Here is a 6,505-nt window from a genome sequence, read left to right as displayed (position 1 = left end):
GACCCAATATACCGGCCACTACTGCGGACAGCTGAAACTGACAACCGGAAGTGGCAGGGACAGGCCACTATAAATGCTGGAGGAAACACCACAGAAGCGCTTCACAGGAGGCTCCCAAGCACTGAGGATGTCACCTAGACAGGGGACGAAACGTTTGCAACAAAAACTTCCAGCTCGGCGAACAGAACCACAGCAATGAGCACCCGAGCTACAAATCTTGTCACAAACTTTGAGGATTAGATTTATTTTAGGCTATCTGGTTGGCATGGACGAATTGGAACGAAGGGTCTGATTCTGTGCTGTACATCTCTATGACTCTATGACTTTAAGTCAATAAACACGCCTCCTTCCATCTTACATTAAAGATTGATAAGAGTATCAGGATTAACATTTGGAAATAACTGCCTGTGTTGGTTCAAGCATGGCCTCTGGAAAAGGCCAATGATAGAGGACATCTGGCAGATGCTCCTGGACAGGACAGAGATGTAACTAAAAAACCAATAAATTGGCCATCCATAGCAGGAAAGAGAACTTAGAGAGACTTTGTTACTTCAGAGGGTAAAGTGGTCTAATCAACAAGTCTCAAGAGGCACATGGAGGGATCTGTTGACAAATTGACTGCTCGATACACACTCTAAATCACAAGGCTACCAAGGAACCAACATCATTGTGAATCTGCACAATTGCTTAGTGGTTTAATAAAAGTGAGACACTTATAGTGGAGCAGGATTGAAATTGTTACCTGCCAATAATATCCAAATTAAAGGTCAGAACGTTGAGACCAAGTGGATGTTCTTGCACTACCTCACTCTCCTCCTTTAAGACAGTTAATTCCACTGTGTTTCACTAATGTTTGCCTACGTGCCCCAGTACTCTCCCCCTTTATGGCTCTGTGTTGTACATTATAGCGCTCACACTGGCTCTGGGTAGCTATTATCCCCTCGGGTGACTTCTATGTGCTTGACTGAAAGAATATGTACATACTGCACCTGTTTCCACTCAATAACAGAGGAGGCAGCCACCTTTACCTGAATAGAAATGATGTGTAAGGGGAAAGGGAAAAAGCAGGAGATTGGCGCTGGGTGATGATGCTCATTTAAAGAGCTGGTGCAAACCTAACGGCCCAAATCTTTTACACCATAAAAATTCCATGATTCTGGTTCATTTCTCAGGGTAAGGTCTTAAGCAATCGGAGTCAACATGCCTGATGTCAAATTTAAACAAAACTTGGCAGTTAACTGTCAATCAGCTGATACATTATCCACAGACCGGCTTCTGCAAATCGGAGTTTACTTGTCAGCCAATCAGCATTCTCCTCTCATACTTTATAAATGTTCTCTTCCCCTTATGCTATGATTTCTTGTGAATTGTCCTGATGTGTGCAAAAGTAAATACTTTGGCAAAACATGTCTTTTTTTCAGATCAATTTCTGTCAGGCCAAAGAATGATTAATAATTCAGAATATATTTCATTTATGTTAGAATTGGTCTGCTCCTGATGCTTAGCTCTCCTGCAGACCTACCTTTTGCTTATTTACTTTTCCCATTAAGTCCTTTTAGTCATAAAATGTTTCATCCCTTGAACACTGTCACAAACCTTTCAAATTGTTTTTTCAAAACCTTTAGCTCTTTCTCTGTACTTGCTTAAAACCCAATGATCATTAATTACTTCCAGTTCTGATAATAGTTCATCAATCTGAAATAATTGAATGACATGGCCATTGGCAAGTCAGTTGGGATGATAAGGGTGAGATTGAGAGAAATTTGATTATTGACATTGACGAAAAAAGGTTTGATTCTGCAACTGAGTGTTGAATGGTGAGATGGGAATCTTGCTAGTGACCAGTAAAAGGTGTTTCTCCATTTGCATGCATTAACCTATCAATATTAGATGATCTTGGCACATTGACATAGGAGTCGAAAAGCGTGGTGCTGGAAAAGCACAGCAGGCCAGGCAGCATCCGAGGGTCAGAAGAATCGAGAGTTTGGGCATAAGCCCTTCACCAGGAATGTGGGTAGGGCGGGAGGGGGAAGGGGCTGAGACATAAATAGGAGGGTGGAGGTGAGGTAGCTGGGAAGGCGATTGGTAGATGCAGGTGGGGGGGGGGTGTGATGGTGATAGGTTGGAGTAGAGGGTGGAGCGGATAGGTGGGAAGGAAGATGGACAGGTCAAGAGGACGGTGCCAAGTTGGAGGGTTTTTTATTAGATTAGATTACTTATAGTGTGGAAACAGGCCCTTCAACCCAACAAGTCCACACTGACCCTCTGAAGAGAAACCAACCCAGACCCATTCCCCTACACCTAACACTACGGGCAATTTAGCATGGCCAATTCACCTAACCTGCACATCTTTGGACTGTGGGAGGAATCCGGAGCACCCAGAGCAAACCCACACAGACACAGGGAGAATGTGCAAACTCCATACAGATAGTTGCCTGAGGCGGGAATTGAACCCAGGTCTCTAGTACTGTGAGGCAGCAGTGTTAATCACTGTGCCACCGTGCAGCCTATCTGGGATGAGGTGGAGTGAGGGGAGATGAGGAAACTGATGAAGTTGGTGTAGGAACCAAGGAATATAGAAACAGGAGTATGCCATTCAGCCCTTTAATCTTAAATAAAAACGAAAAGAACTGTGGACGCTGTAAATCAGAGACAAAAGTAGAAATTGCTGGGACAGTCAGCAGGTCTGGCAGCATTGTGGAGAGAAATCAGTATTAATTGTTCTGATTGAGTGACCCTTCCCCAGGACTCAGGAAGCCATGATGTGGAGGTGCTGGTGTTGGACTGGGTTAGACAAGGTCAGAAGTCACATGACACCAGGTTATAGTCCAGCAGGTTTATTTGAAATCACAAGCTTTTGGTGCACTGCTCCTTCATCAGGTGAAGACTTCGAAAGCTTGAAATTTCAAATATACCTGTTGGACTATAACCTGGTGTCATTTGACTTCTGACAAAGAATTCATGAAATATCACTCAACCTGAAACGTTAACTCAAATTTCTCTTCACATATGATGCCAGACCTGCTGAGCTTTTCCGGCCTTATAATCCTGGTCCACAATGCTGTTTCCCATTATTCCCACAACTGGATAGAAATTAATTGGTGATATTTCTCAAGTACCTGGTGACTGTAGCCTCATTGCTTGCTCCTTTGCACCTTTACCTTGGACACCAGACACCACCATCACTCTATGGGCACAGCTTCCACGAGGACCCTAATCCATGGATGTTGGCATTAGACTTGTGCCAGCCTCAGGGCACACCGCTGATCCATGAACTATCTTACTCTGTTTCAATGCTGCACTTTGGAGCACACTGGAACCTTTCACTGCCAAGACAAGGTGTGCGCAAGAATAGGCAGCATCTCCTGGGTTTGACCTCAGAGCCGCATCCTGTCATGGTACTCACTCTTTTTGTGTCTATTTGCTTTGCCTCGATGCAGTGTTTACTGCAGAGCATAAAGGCTCACAGCATGCCTGCCTTATCCTTTTAGCATAGACTCAAAGTCAAGAAGACTTTCAATATTGTCAATAGTCATCGAAGGGGCTGGACGTGTTCCTGCATGGCGCTGGGCTCTGCCAATCTCTGCCAATCTCACAGCATACATGGCAAACATGGCTGCATGTGTTTCAACAACATTAGAATTAGAACTAGAATGAGATTCTATCATCACATATACTCAAGGACAAAAGTACAATGAGAAATGGCCATGTCTCAAAGTAGAAGGAGATTTGTCTTCAATCAAGTCAAGAGAGACAGTCTGCAGTCAGCACCCAAAAGCGCAGTTAGTCAAGGGCAATGTCTGCTATCAGTCCAGGGACATGGATGTGGTCAGTCAGCTGGCTTGTGGCAGTCAGGGTCAGGGGAATGGGACAGTGTCAGCCCGATAGGTCCACTGCAATCAGAGTGGGGGTTAACGGTAAGTCAGCCAGAGAGCTGCACATACATCAGTCCCAGCGAGGTCTGGTCACTCAAAGTCAAGGAGAGGCACAGGTAATGGTTACCTGGGATCTCCATCACTGTGGTAAGGAAGCCAGGAAACTCAGTCAGAGGCAGCAGGCTGGGATACAGAGCGGGAGTCGGGGGGTGGAATTGTGAAGGGGGAGGTGGAATTGTGAAGGGGGAGTCTCAACATTTAAAGGACGGACATGAGAGCACAAGGGAGGGAAAGAGGCCACACAGGTGTAATGAGGTAATGCACAACGATGACTCCATATGCATCAGGTCTCAGGGGGTCAAGTGGGGAAAGGATCAGTTGAATAAGCAGGTTAAATGGGAACACGAGGGAGATCAAAACCAATGGGTTGACAGGGAGGGCAGCAAAGAGGGAAGATGAAGATTTGTTGAGTGGTCAACCAATTTGAGAGGCTGAGGCTTGAAGCACTACCATTGATTACTTCAGTCCTAACGTAAATAGCGTGTGGAATCCTGAGAGCTCCAGGAAGTGATGAGTATTTCAGTCTCTGGCAAGACAGAAGCTAGAATGACTGGGGTACCACAGATGTGCCTCAGGAGACAGATTTCTGAGAATACCAGGAGAAAGTCAGCCACTGAGAAACCCTGTATGAACTAGGCCTCAATGGGTACCCTGACAATTTGTGGTAAAGTTCCACCAGTCTGTTTCTATCTCCACAGCTGCTCCCAGACCTGCTGAACATTTATACTCTCCTTCTCCATTTCATTTCACTCACCTTTGTCACCAATCAGCGGGTTGCCCTCAGAAGGTTGGCATCTCAGAATCTGGGGTTTGGGTTAAATGTCAGGAGAGAGTTACAGGTTATAATGGAATGATATCACACATTGTCTTTGTCTGAAGATGGGCTAATGTTTAGAAACAGTGCAAGTTTATTACATAGTACTTAATAGCTATTTCATAGCAAGTGTGATTAATCACAGTGTCTTGTAAGGTATCAGACTCAGCTTAAGAGTAAGTTCACACTTCAGTCACAAAATCATCCTCACACCAGGTCAGCAAGAAGCTAATCTCACAAATCCTCACAGACCACCTAGCTCCTCACAGGAACGGTCTGTTATAGCCTGATGATCAGCGTTTACCTTGTGATATCAATGAAATCTTCCAGGTACTAACTGTCCTGTACAACACATTTCTTTGTGTTTCTCCTTCGAAGGATGGTGGGGAGCTTTGGATGATTCTGCAAGATACAAATAACATGACAGGCCACGTCATGAACATGCCGTCCGTCCCAGTTGAAGGGAACTTGAGCTCAGGGCCTTCAGGCTCAGAGGGAACTAGTTGAGCTGCAAGATTCCTTTTAAAGGGATGGCACGCAATGTCTATAAAGGCTGGAAGACAAAGTTGGAATTCGTTAAGGACGTTTACAAACTCAAGAGGCTATTAAACTCTTAATTCTATGAAGTGCATTGAGAGTTTGAGTCACTATTGTACCATAGACTCTCACAGACAGCAGTGAGGCCGTAGTAATGTTGTCGATTTTAGAGCATTTTCATTTTGAGCAGACTCGTCCACTGTTTCTTTTTTTGTTGACTTGTGGGACATGGATGTTGCTGATTGGCCGGCAGCTGGATTGTCTGTCTCTAGTTGGTTTGAGAAGGTGCTGCTGATAGTGGCGGAGTAGCAGTGCTGCATTTGGTCCATCTCCACCTGCTTTCTTTGTTTCTTTTGTTGTCGTTTTTCTTTTGAAGTCATTTTAAGGCAGGGGCAGCAGGAGAGAGCAGGCCAGCAGCAGAGAGGAGAGAGGGAGAGGGTCCAGCAGCTCAGAGGAGAGAGGGAGAGGGTCTAGCAGCAGAGAGGAGAGAGGGAGAGAGGGTCCAGCAGCACAGAGGAGAGAGGGAGAGGGTCCAGCAGCACAGAAGAGAGAGGGAGAGAGGGTCCAGCAGCACAGAGGAGAAAGTGAGAGGGTCCAGCAGCTCAGAGGAGAGAGGGAGAGAGGGTCCAGCAGCAAAGGGGAGAGAGGGAGAGGGTCCAGCAGCACAGAGGAACGAGGGAGAGAGGGTCCAGCAGCAAAGGGGAGAGAGGGAGAGGGTCCAGCAGCACAGAGGAGAGAGGGAGCAGGTCCAGCAGCACAGAGGAGGGAGGAAGAGGATCCAGCAGCACAGAGGACAGAGAGAGCAGGTCCAGCAGCACAGAGGAGAGAGGGAGAGGGTCCAGCAGCACAGAGGAGGGAGGGAGAGGGTCCAGCAGCACAGAGGAACGAGGGGGAGGATCCAGCAGCTCAGAGGAGAGAGGGAGAGGGTCCAGCAGCACAGAGGGAGAGGGTCCAGCAGCGCAGATGAGAGAGGGAGAGGGACTAGCAGCACAGAGGAGAGAGGGAGAGGGTCCAGCAGCTCAGAGGAGAGAGATGGTCCAGCAGCTCAGAGGGGAGAGAGAGAGAGAGGGACCAGCAGCAAAGGGGAGAGAGGGAGAGGATCCAGCAGCAGAGGAGAGAGAGAGCGGGTCCAGCAGCACAGAGGAGGGAGAGAGAGGATCCAGCAGCTCAGAGGAGAGAGGGAGAGGGTCCAGCAGCGCAGATGAGAGAGGGAGAGAGG

The 6,505-nt window shown here is 47.0% G+C and overlaps 1 long non-coding RNA gene across 1 annotated transcript in view; it reads right to left on the bottom strand.

The window, feature by feature from the left end:
• LOC122550926 overlaps positions 1–5,747 on the bottom strand; it is a 25,469-nt gene extending 19,722 nt beyond the window's left edge. The window contains exons 1-2 of the long non-coding RNA XR_006311978.1: positions 5,054–5,747; positions 4,690–4,738 (exon numbers count right to left, since the gene is read on the bottom strand). This is a non-coding gene — a long non-coding RNA (uncharacterized LOC122550926). The remainder of the gene's footprint in view (positions 1–4,689; positions 4,739–5,053) is intronic.
• Positions 5,748–6,505: the final 758 nt, after the last annotated feature.

The sequence above is a fragment of the Chiloscyllium plagiosum genome, chromosome 6 (genome assembly GCF_004010195.1).
Source record: "Chiloscyllium plagiosum isolate BGI_BamShark_2017 chromosome 6, ASM401019v2, whole genome shotgun sequence".
Taxonomy (NCBI): domain Eukaryota; kingdom Metazoa; phylum Chordata; class Chondrichthyes; order Orectolobiformes; family Hemiscylliidae; genus Chiloscyllium; species Chiloscyllium plagiosum.
The sequence above is the reverse complement of the archived record's forward strand: the minus strand, read 5'-3'. Positions and strand labels throughout refer to the sequence as shown.